The sequence below is a fragment of the Tursiops truncatus genome, chromosome 1 (genome assembly GCF_011762595.2).
Source record: "Tursiops truncatus isolate mTurTru1 chromosome 1, mTurTru1.mat.Y, whole genome shotgun sequence".
NCBI classification, from domain to species: Eukaryota; Metazoa; Chordata; class Mammalia; order Artiodactyla; family Delphinidae; genus Tursiops; species Tursiops truncatus.
Window position 1 is genome coordinate 30,353,865 of NC_047034.1, and position 13,142 is coordinate 30,367,006.

Sequence of the window (13,142 nt, forward strand, 5' to 3'; positions counted from 1 at the left end):
TGTTTGCTCTTTAGTTCTTCTAGATTCTTGTTAAACATTTCTTGTATCTTCCCCATTCTATTTCCATGATTTTGTATCATCTTTACTATCATTACTCTGACGTCTTTTTCAGGTATACTGCCTATTTCCTCTTCATTTATTTGGTCTTGTGGGTTTTACCTTGCTCCTTCATCTGCTGTGTATTTCTCTGTCTTCTCATTTTGCTTAACTTACTGTGTTTGGGGTCTCCTTTTTGCTGGCTGCAGGTTTGTAGTTCCCATTGCTTTTGGTGTTTGCCCCCAGTGGGTAAGGTTCTTTCACTGGGTTGTGGAGGTTTCCTTGTGGAGGGGAGTGGTGCCTGTGTTCTGGTGGATGAGGCTCGATCTTGTCTTTGGTGGGCAGGACCATGTCTTGTGGTGTGTTTGGGGGTGTCTGTGAACTTTCTATGATTTTAGGCAGCTTCTCTGCTTATGGGTGTGGCTGTGTTCCTGTCTTGCCAGTTGTGTGGCATAGGGTGTCCAGCACTATAGCTTGCTGGTTGTTGAGTGGAGCTGTGTCTTTGCATTGAGATGGGGATCTCTGAGAGAGCTTTCACCATTTGATATTATGTCGAGCCAGGAGGTCTCTGGTGGACCAATGTCCTGAACTCGGCTCCCCACCTCAGAAGCTTAGGCCTGACACCTGATTGGACCACCAAGACCCTGTCAGCTACACGGCTCAGAAGAAAAGGGAGGGAAAAAAAGAAAGAAAAAAATAATTATTTAAAGTTATTAAAATAAAAAACTTTTTTAAATTATTAAAATAAGAAAGTAATAAAAACAAAAAGCAAGCCAGAAAGAAGAGAGCAACCAAACCAAAAACAAATCCACCAATTCTAACAAGGGCTAAAAACTATACTAAAAAGAAAAAAAAGGACACACAGAACCCTACGACAAATAGTAAAAGCAAATCTATGCAGAGAAAATCACACAAAGAAGCATACACATACACACTCACAAAAGGAGAAAAAGGAAATATATATATATATATATATATATATATATATATATATAAAAGAAAAAAAGGAAGAGAACAACCAAATCAATAAACAAATCTACCAATGATCATAAGTTCTAAATACTAAACTAAGGTAAAGATAAAACCAGAAACAAATTAGATGCAGAAAGCAAACTCCAAGTCTACAATTGGTTCCAGCCTCCACTGCCTCAGTTTCAGGATGATTCCTTGTCTATTCAGGTATTCCACAGATGCAGGGTACATCAAGTTGATTGTGGAGCTTTAATCCGCTGCTCCTGAGGCTGATGGGAGAGATTTCCCTTTCTCTTCTTTGTTCGCACAGCTCCTGGGGCTCAGCTTTGGATTTGGCCCCGCCTCTGCGTGTAGGTCACCTGAGGCCATCTGTTCCCTGCCCAGACAGGACAGGGTTAAAGTATGAGCTGATTAGGGGCTCTGGCTCACTCAGGCCAGGGGGAGGGAGCGGTACAGAATGTAGGTCGAGCCCGCAGTGGCAGAGGCTGGCATGATGTTGCAACAGCTGAGGCGTGCTGTGTGTTCTCCTGGGGAAGTTGTCCCTGGATCACAGGACCCTGACAGTGGTGGGCCGCACAGGCTCCCTGGTGGGGAGGTGTAGATAGTGCCCTGTGCTTACACACAGGCTTCTTGGTAGCTGCAGCAGCAGCCTTAGCATTTCATGCCCATCTCTGGTGTCCACGCTGATAGCCACGGCCCGCCCCCATCTCTGGAGCTCGTTTAGGTGGTGCTCTGAATCCCCTCTCCTCGTGCACCCCAAAACAATGGTCTCTTACCTCTTAGGCAGGTCCAGACCATTTCCCGGACTCCCTCCTGGCTAGCTGTGGCTCACTAGCCCCCTTCAGGCTGTGTTCACGCAACCAACCCCAGTCCTCTCCCTGGGATCTGACCTCCGAAGCCCAAGCCTCAGCTCCCAGCCCCCACACAACCCAGCGGGTGAACAGACAAGCCTCTCAGGCTGGTGAGTGCTGGTCGGCAACCATCCTCTGTGTGGGAATCTCTCCACTTTGCCCTCTGCACCCCTGGTGCTGCGCTCTCCTCCATGGCTCTGAAGCTTCCTCCCCCACCCAACCCCGGTCTCCACCAGTGAAGGGGCTTCCTAGTGTGTGGAAACTTTTCCTCCTTCACAGCTCCCTCCCAGAGGTGCAGGTCCTGTCCTATTCTTTTATCTCTGTTTTTTTTCTTTTTTCTTTTGTCCCACCCAGGTATGTGGGGAGTTCCTTGCCTTTTTGGTCTTCTGCCAGCATTCAATAGGTGTTCTGTAGGCGTTGTTCCACATGTAGGTGTATTTTTGATGTATTTGTGGGGAGGAAAGTGATTTCCATGTCTTACTCCTCCACCATCTTGAAGGTCCCTCCCATCTCTTTAATTTTCAGATTCAGGTTATGTTTACAAAGGCCCGTATTTTCTGTGATTCTACTTTTGGTTCAGGGCCATAGCACTCTGGGTAAGAACCTGGAAAGAAAATGTAATCAACCACATAATTTGCTTTTGCCATCATATCTACAAATGCATTTAAATGTCCTCTTTTCTTTAAAGTGTTGTAGACCAAGACTTAAAATGTGTTCCATGTTTAGCAAAAGGAATAATATCTGTTTTAATTATTACTCTGGATTTCAGGGATGTTATTAGCTATGGAAGACTGTAAGACATGCTTTTACATTATAACTTTGACCCAGTTTCAATCTGTGACCAGAAGATAATTTTAATTCTATGAAAACTGGATAATCTTTTCTAAATAAAGCTGATATATAAAAATCCAGGCATAACAATAATCAATTGGATGTTATTCATTTTAGAAAATAAATTCTTTCCTTAAAAAGATACACACTCATATAAAAACACCCAATTGCATATACACCATGAGGTTCTTTTGCATAGCTCTTTTACTACACATGAAGTGTGTCTTTATTCACACACACAAAAATGTATTCAGTCTTTCAGGAATATAATAATTTCATAGAACAAAATATTTATATTTATAACAAAGCAGAATAGCATGCTTATTTCATTCACAATTTGACATGCTTTTGAGCTCCACCTCCTCTCTCTTTTCTGCTTTTTTTTCTGATAGAAATATAAAAGCTAAAGAACTCAAGGAAACTGTGGTTTAACCTGTTGGTTTGTCTGCCAAGTAATCATTCTTTCTGGAAACTCTTTCCATCTATGCCTCCCACCAGCACAGCTGTGTTTATGATCCCACCTTTCTTACCACAGTTGACTGATACAGGAATGAGTACCTTCCCCAAACTAAGGCCCTCCATCAGAAATTAGGAGCTGTGACTACAAAATTTTAGCCTCAAACTACCTGCTTCCTTCAGTGAAGGAGATGTAAACCCAGGAAGTATGAGCCCTTAGGACCCACTTTGTGGATGAGAAACAGCAGAGACTGTTTTTTAGAGAGAAATACATCCAGAGAGGAACCACAAGAAACTCTCATGTCATCAGAGTCCTGTTTCCATTTTTCCTTGAGGCCCAAATGTATCCTTTCCCTTTGGTCCAGGATACCTTTTAGCAAATTCCTTAATTAATTTGTTTATTTTTTATACTTCCCTCAAAGACTGTTCTTTGTAATCATAAGTGTCCTAATGAAAGAACTCAAATTTTATTGTTATTGATATATTAATCTGAGATATTAGCAAGAAAGTGTCAATGGAGACTCTTCAAAACACTGAGAATAGAAGTACCACATGATCCAGCGATTCCACTTCTGGGTATTTATTTGAAGGAAACAAAAACACTTACTTGAAAAGATATCTGCACCCTCAAGTTCACTGCAGCATTATTTATAATAGCCAAGGTATGGAAACAACCTAAGTGTCCATAGATGGATGAATGGATAGAGAAAATGTGGTATGAGATATTATTCAACCATAAAAAAGAAGGAAATCTTGCCATTTGCAACAACATGGATGGACCTTGAGGGTATTCTGCTAAGGGAAATAAGTCAGACAGAAAAAGAGAAACACCAGATAATGTCACTTACAAGTGGAATCTAAAACAACAGCAACAAAAACCTGAACTCATAGATTCAGAGAACAAATGGGTGGTTGCCAGAGGCGGGGTTTGGGAGGGTGGGAGAAATGGTGTGAAGTGGGTGAAAGGTACAGACTTCAGTTATAAAAGAAGTAAGTCCAGGGGATGTAATGTACAATATATTGAATATAGTTAATAATACTGTATTGTATAATTAAAAGTTGCTAAGGGAGTAGATTGTAAAGGTCCTTGCCACAAGAAAAAAAAAAAACAACTTTGCAGGTATATGAGGTGATGGTTGTTAATTGGACTTATTGTGGTGATCATTTCATGGTATATACAAATACTGAATCATTATGTTGTACACCTGAAACTAATATAATGTTATATGTCAGTTAAAAAAAAGAATCAATGCCCTCCAGCCAAAGACCACCGGGAACACACCTATGATTGAACAAGTTGAGTTTATTACTCTTAAGCGAGAGAGAACACACACCCTAGGGAAGCCAAAGGATGTCTCAGTAACAAAGTGTTAGAAATAATCTATTACAGGATTTAGACTTTGGATGTCCTATTGGATCCTCAGACCTGACGATGGTTGTGCAGTTGCATTTAAGATGGGACAGGATACATCAGCAAGCAGGAACACAAGTAATCATCAGAAACAAAACGTTGTTTTCAGATATTAGCAATTACTTATTCTAAAGATTAAGGAAAGATTCAGTTCATTCTTTCAGCTTTACAAATGGGTAATATATCAGCTTACAAAAAAAAACCTTTATTTTTTTAAATCTTAAAGAAATACTGCAGTAAAAATTAAACTGAATTAAATTATTTTTGCACCAAGAATTTTAAAAATTATGACAGTGATACACAAGAGTGTCATTAAATGTTGGATGGGAATGACTGTTAGGGCTGATTTTTCAGTGTTTGGGGTCCTTTGTGCATAAAGTACATGTCTATAAACATTGAAGCTATACCTACAGTAAATGTTTAATAGTGATCTGTGTTAGAGCACTTTGAAGAGAATGAGGGAAATGTGATTAGTAAGACATCATTTCTTCCCTCAAAGGACTCACAGAAGAGTAAATCTGCTTCACTCCACATTCTTTCCTACTTGTCCCTAAAACTATAGGTCTACAGCAAGATTTTCATAGAAACTCAATAAATGTGCATTATATACTATTTAATGATGATGATGATAAACATTTATTGTTCCTATTTCAAGGAACCAAGAATAATGTTGGAAAAATATTTTCCAGATATACAGGATGTTATATTTAGTGAGAGATCCTGAGAATACTTAACCCATAAAAAACAGGGACTATTTATGGTATTTGTTAAATAAAATACATTCATATTGCCAGGACCATGTCTATGTGGTTCTGAGGGTTCAGCAAAGTATTTAGGCAGTGCAAAGAGCCTACTACTCATTTTCCTGAAAGAGAAATATTACAAAGGTCAATGTCTTTGCCTCAGGAATATTTGAAACCCTTCCATTGTGATTAAGAGCTAAATGTTTTCATTAAAAGCTCTAACAGAAATTACAAAAAGAAGGATTTTTGTTAAAGATACAAATCAAAATTGTAACATTTTGGTTGCTTACAAAGTCCTCATATATCATATTTGCAAACATTTCACAATATTTTTCTTTTGGTGAACCTCAGTTTCAGGTTCAGAGTGTGGATAGCTATAGTTGTCACTTGTAGGTGAGGATGTGCTCTAACTTGTAGAGGGTATATGGCCTGCAATGGAAGTATAGTAGGCTCTGCCCGGAGCATAGTCCAAGCCTTGTCACTCGGCATCAGACCAGACTTGGGGAAGCCACTTTACTACTCAGGTCCATGGCATGGGTGAGGAAATAATATTGATGTCTAAATGTCTTTGATTCCTTTGGTTTAATTATGGATGGAGTGGTGAATTGATAGCCTTGAAAAGGGAAAATTATTACCGTGAAGGGTGATTACGGTAGCTGAAAATTACAGGCCAGTCAAATGTTCTTTATATGACCAATGCCATCGTTTTGTAAATTCTCTTAGAGTAGCATATGAGGAGGGGAATCTTGCTGTTTGTTCATCTAGTCTTTTAACATTTACTCATCACCTTTTATATGCCAGGCACTGGTCTGGGTGCTTGAGATCCAAAGATGAATAACACACACCCTTACCTCCAAGGAACTCATGATGCAATGGGAAAGACAGACAAAAATTAACAAAAGATGATAAAACCATTGACAAGTGTAATGAATGATGAGGATATTAATAGGTCTTAGCGGAGAAAGACTTTACCTGGCAAGGTGAGATAGGGATGAGCAGAGTAGGCTTCCTGGAGTAGTTAATATATGAACTGAACTTTATGAAATCAGTTGGGATTAACCAAAGGAAAAAGAGGCAGAGACAGAATAGTGTGAGCAAAGTCATGGAAATAAGAAACAATATGGCATGTGCAGAACTATGAGCAGTACATAAGGAACATTTTTGCTTTGCTTGTTTTGCTTGTTTTCATTGCAAATCATAGATTATGGGATTATACAATAATAAAGCTTCCACTGCTCCTGCTAAGTAGAGAGAACACATAATTTTGTAACTCTAAAAGTGTTAGATGCCTCTAAGATTTCAAGACAAGAGTATGGGCACTGATCAGGGCTAAACTTTCCAGAAGTTGCAATCACAGAGACAAATTTACCTCTTAGGGCCGTGGTCCCCAACCTTTCTGGCATCAGGGACCGGTTTCATGGAAGACAGTTTTTCCATGGACCAGGGTGCAGGGGGATGGTTTCGGGACGATTCAAGAGCATTACATTTATTGTGCACTTTATTTCTATTATTATTACATTGTAATATATAATGAAATAATTATACAACTCACCATAATGCAGAATCAGTGGGAGCCCTGAGCTTGTTTTCCTGCAACTAGATAGTCCCACCTGGGGGTGATGGGAGACAGTGACACTCAAAGTGTGTTGCTTATGTTCAGTCTACTCCCCAACCTCATTTTGGTCGCTGTCACTGCAGAAAACCCTGCTTCACAGAGATAGGGCGTTGGGAATGGAAGCAGGCTTTTCAGTGCTTTTGTGGCAATCTCAGGATATTCCACCTTGACTTTAATCCAGAACGTATGGAGATTTGAAGTTGTCTCAAACATACTTTTAAGGCCACCGTCATTTGTGATCTCAAGCAGTTGATCCTCTTCTAGCACAGACAAAGTCGATTTCACCTGGCTTATTCACAAATGGGTTGTGTATCCATTCCTTCCCAGTTCGGGGGTCTTTTGTGGTTAGGAAGTAATGCTCAAACTCTTCTGAAAGCTAAGATAGGTGATCATGCACCAGCTGGGAGAAAGAAGGCCCTGGCTCAGCCTCTTTCAAAACCTTTGCTAATGTTTGAAACACGTCAAAAATCCCAATGTTCTCTTGTCACCCCCATAATTCCAGTTTGGATTGAATGCAGCCACTTTATCTGTTGACTTGAACACCGTTGTTCTTCTCCCCTGAAGTGACAGATTGAGTTTGTTGAGCAGGTTGAATATGTCACACAAGTAAGCAAGTTTTGTGACCCATTCTGTGTCACTGAAATGTGCTGCCAGTGGTGACTGTTTTTCTAAAGAAATCTCTGCAGTGGCTCTTGTAACTCAAAAACTCTGGCCAGTGATCTTCCTTTAGAAAGCCATCTCACTTCTGTGTGTAAGAGAAGATGTGTTGCTCTGCGTCTATCTCCTCACAGAGCTGCACAAACAGACATGAGTTAAGGGCATGTACCTTAATGTGGTTGATAATTTTAATCACATCCTGCGAAATGTTGTTAAGTTCAGGTGACATTTTTTGACTAGCCAACATTTCTCTATCGATGACACAGTGCATAGACTCACATTCAGAAACAACCTCTTTGACCCGAGTAGTGAAACCAGAAAGCTATCCAGTCATGGCAGCCGCTCCATCCGTGCATATACCGACACAAAATGACCAATTCAGTTTTCCTGATATGTAACCATTCAAAGACTTGAATAGCTCTGCACCTGTGGTGTTAGTTGGCAACAAAAGTGCATGAAACACATCCTCATGCTCATCCTCCTGAAAAATATATCACACAAAAGCAAGCATTGTTGCCTTGTTGTCAACATCGGTAGACTCATCAACTTAGATTGCATATCATGGTGACTCATTAATCCTCTCTAACAATTGTGCCTCAATATTCTCTGCTGTTTCATTAATTCATTTAGTTATGGTGCTAGCTGAAAGAGCACCAATTGTGCCACCTTTTGAACTGCAACCTCTCCTAAAAGTTCACGACAAATGTCCTTAGCAGCAGGCAGGATCAACTCTTCACCAATAGTAAAGGACTTCTTAGCTTTAGCAATGTGATTAGCCACTAAGAATGATGCTCTCAGTGCAGACACATTAGAGGAAGTGGTGGCCTTCAGCAATTGCTTCTGTTCTTCCTGTTCGCGTTTTTTTCTTTTGAAAAATTCCAAAGCCTTGTCTTTTAATGCAGGGTGCTTGGTCTCCATGTGGTGAAGCAGTTTTCAAGGTTTCATGGCTTTGTTGGATAGCCGGTTGCTGCATATTATACAAAGTGGGCTTGGAGAATGTGAATCACCTGTTGCAATGAACCCGTAAATTAAGTAGGACTCTTGATATTTTCTTTTAAATGCAGCTTTCTTTTTGTTGGCAGTCTTAGAGTCTTCTACTCTTTCACCATTGGGTCTTTCCCCTTTCCAAAGAAGCTCTCTAATGACGTTTGTTTTTTACTCTTTTTGGCTAGGGTTAGCTTGTGGGCTTACCAAAACTGTGACTGAGACAGGTGTGCAGTGAGGGAAAGAGAGGCAGAGAGAACTGGTAAATAAAATAATGGGAGGGCCACGCGCAGACTAAAGTAAGTGTCGGATTCTGACTTATACCCTGCCACCAGATGCAGCTGTACAATTGAAGTACATCAAGTCACTTGCCACTATAAAGCCTGCCACCAGATGCAGCTTAATTGTCACTTGCCACTCACTGATAGGGTTTTTTTTTTTTTTTGGCTATGTTGGGTCTTCATTGCTGTGTGCAGGCTTTCTCTAGTTGCAGTGAGCAGGGGCTACTCTTCATTGTGGTGCACGGGCTTCTCATTGTGGAGGCTTCTCTTGTTGTGGAGCATGGGCTCTAGGCGTGCAGGCTTCAGTAGTTGTGGCTCATGGACTCTCTAGAGCGCAGGCTCAGTAGTTGTGGTGCATGGGCTTTGTTGCTCCGTGGCACGTGAGATCTTCCCACACCAGGGTTCAAACACGTGTCCCCTGCATTGGCAGGCAGATTCTTAACCACTGCACCACCAGGGAAGTCCCACAGATAGGGTTTTGACATGAGTCTGCAAGCAACTGATTTATTATGGTCTCTGTACAGTCAAACCTCTCTGCTAATGATAATCTGTATTTGCAGCCACTCCCCAGCGCTAGCACCACCACTTCAGCTCTACCTCAGATCATCAGGCATTAGATTCTCATAATGAGTGCACAACCTAGATCCCTGGCATGCGCAGTTCACAGTAGGGTTCACGCTCCTATGAGAATCTAATGCCACCGCTGATCTGACAGGAGGCGGAGCTCAGGCAGTAATGCGAGCGATGGGAAGCGGCTGTAAATAACGATGAAGCTTTGCTCGCCCGCTGCTCACCTCCTGCTGTGTGGCGCAGTTCCTAACAGGCCATGGACCGGTATTGGTCTGTGGCCCAGGGTTTGGGGATCCCTGTCTTAGGGTATAAGATACTGTTGCATCTCTTAACTAGTTTCACATTTTTTTTAAAGAAATAAACAAAGCCAAACAAAACATCCTGCTTGTTACTCTGATGTCCTCAGTATAAAGATAAATGAAATTAGAACACACCATAACACCATACACAAAAATAAACTCAAAATGGATTAAAGACCTAAATGTAAAGCCAGACACTATTAAACTCTTAGAGGAAAACATAGGCAGAAAACTCCATGATACAAATCACAGCAAGATCCTTTTTGACTCACCTCCTAGAGAAATGGAAATAAAAACAAAAGTAAACAAATGGGACCTAATGAAACCTAAAAGCTTTTGCACAGCAAAGGAGACCATAAACAAGATGAAAAGACAACCCTCAGAAAGGGAGAAAATATTTTCAAATGAAGCAACTGACAAAGGATTAATCTCCAAAATTTACAAGGAGCTCATGCAGCTCGATATCAGAAAAACAAACAACCCAATCCAAAAATGGGCAGAAGACCTAAATAGACATTTCTCCAAAGAAGATATACAGATTGCCAACAAACACATGAAAGAATGCTCAACATCATAATCATTAGAGAAATGCAAATCAAAACTACAATGAGATATCATCTCACACCGGTCAGAATGGCCATCATCAAAAAATCTACAAACAATAAATGCTGGAGAGGGTGTGGAGAAAAGGGAGCTCTCTTGCAGTGTTGGTGGGAATGTAAATTGATACAGCCACTATGGAGAACAGTATGGAGGTTCCTTAAAAAACTAAAAATAGAACTACCATACGACCCATGAATTCCACTACTGGGCATATACCCTGAGAAAACCATAATTCAAAAAGAGTCATGTACCAAAATGTTCACTGCAGCTCTATTTACAATAGCCAGGACATGGAAGCAACCTAAGTGACCATCAACAGATGAATGGATAAAGAAGATGTGGCACATATATACAATGGAATATTACTCAGCCATAAAAAGAAATGAGTTTTTTGTAGTGAGGTGGATGAACCTAGAGTCTGTCATACAGAGTGAAGTAAGTCAGAAAGAGAAAAACAAATACCGTATGCTAACACATATATATGGAATCTAAGGTGAAAAAATGGTTATGAAGAACCTAAGGGCAAGACGGGAATAAAGACGCAGACGTACTAGAGAATGGAGTTGAGGATATGAGGAGGGGGAAGGGTAAGCTGGGGCAAAGTGAGAGAGTGGCATGAACATATATATACACTACCAAATGTAAAATAGATAGCTAGTGGGAAGCAGCCGCATAGCACAGGGAGATCAGCTCAGTGCTTTGTGACCACCTAGAGGGGTGGGATAGGGTGGGTGGGAGGGAAGGAGATGCAAGAGGGAAGAGATATGGGGATATATGTATATGTATAACTGATTCACTTTGTTATAAAGCAGAAACTAACCACCATTGTAAAGCAATTATACCCCAATAAAGATGTTAAAAAAAAAAGATAAATGGAACTCTAAAGTGTCCTGGATATGTACATTTGTACACAAAAATTTTAGCAGATCTGCCACTTATTTTTTAAAGATAAAGCTGAGAAATTGGGAGAAAGGGGCAATTCCTTTCTACACCCCTCCTGGCCATAAAGCCATTTGAATCAGTTTTTAACATTACTATGATAGCATTTCTCTTTCAATCTTTTGGTTCCATAAGATGCTGGAATTTTTTTTCTCCCTTTCTCTGTCTCTGCCTCTCTCAACTGGGAGTTAAGGTCTTGCTGTCATAGATGCATAATAGATGAGTATGGTGAACTGGATGTACATTTGACAATAAAATAATTCATAATGTGTTAAAACCATACATATATTGGGTGATCCCACAACAATAAAACCACTATAATGATACTGACAGGTAATCACATTGGCTCTTTTACAGTGAACTGAGACCACCACTGTGACAGAAATACCCAAAACTAGGCCAGGAAAATAAATTTCTTGTTTCCTGAATTAAATGTAATTTCAAATTAGACTGCTTTGTATTTCTTTCTGTTCGGGAAAGGGTAGGGGGAGAGGGAGAAAGAGAGGGAGACAGAAGAAAATTTTTTTTAAATAACACTTTTCTGAAGGTATTTTAGAATCACTTTTCACATTAAGAAAAAATTATAGTCCTGGAACCAATATTTGGCTCTCTTCAAGAGTAGAAATTTTCCAGTGGCTGCTCATATATTTTCCCCAAATAGATGCTCAAATGTGAAAAACGAGCAGGGCGCCTGGAGATAGCTAATAATACTTAGGTACCTGGAATTCTACATTGGTCAAGTAACACATTTGAAAAACTGAGTTTCCCCTTTTATAAAAGGGAAGACCATGCCTCAAGATAACTTAGGCTGTAAGTAATAAGTTAAGCACAACATTCTGCAACATCTGTGTTCTTATGAATGGTTTCCCCTCCTTCCTTCCCTCAGAGCTTCCTTAGGATCTAGTTGAAGTCATCCTCTCAAATGCAGTTAAATCAACGGCAGTTGTCAAGGAACAGTTATAAAAGAATACAAGTTAGATTCAATACTTGAAGTTAATATTTTTTAAATGCATGCATATTGAAATTGATGTTGGGTGTAACTGTTTTCATAAGTTTTAGGACTTTATTGTCAAGCTTGGTGATCAAGTTTATTTTGAAATTAATTTGAACTATTCAATAAAAATTTTGAACTATTCTGCTTTAAGCAACTAGAATTATTTGGCCATTGTTAATATCACTCATTTGCCAGGTCTCAGGTGGGTAGGCTACAACTGTACCCAGTCTCCAAGAGAGGTAGAAATGGAATTTCAGTTCACACAAAATTTCATTCATGCAGCCCTGATACAGCTTACTAAGTATATGTAACTATTTACATGACATATTTTTTGCAGTTTTATGTAGAAATGAATTATGCTGAGAGCCAAATTAAACAGAAATGAACATCTCAGGTAAATCAGCGCCTCTTCCTGAATCTCCCATTTCTGCTTATATTTTCACCATTCCGTTCATTCCTAATGCTCCTGGACTGTAAACTTTGAGTCCTCTTAATTTTCCCACTTGCCAACCCCAGACCTAGTCACAAGGTCCTAGAACAAGTCTAATTTTGTTCTAATTCACATGTACACTGAACTAGCTCAAGGCCTTATCCTTTCAATCTTGGATCACAACCCACTAGAAATGTTGGCTGCCCTACTTTCCTTTTGACCAGCCTACGGCTCTCTACACACATTGCCAAAGGTGAGGGTCAAGGGAAGTTCTGTTGTGTAAATGAATCTTGAGTGTCTTGAAAATAGTGGAAAGACCTTTCAGTCAAAGAAAATAGTATTATAAAGACACAATACTATAACAACACAAATTTGTTGCCAAAAACTGACAACCAATTTGGGTTGGCTTGAGAGTAGATACAGGGACTGGATGGGGAAAACCAGAAATGAGACAGGTATCATCTTATAAA

At 40.0% G+C, this 13,142-nt stretch overlaps 1 protein-coding gene across 5 annotated transcripts in view; it reads left to right on the forward strand.

The window, feature by feature from the left end:
- RGS7 (regulator of G protein signaling 7) overlaps positions 1 to 13,142 on the forward strand; it is a 592,608-nt gene that overhangs the window by 401,526 nt on the left and 177,940 nt on the right. The window lies entirely within an intron of this gene.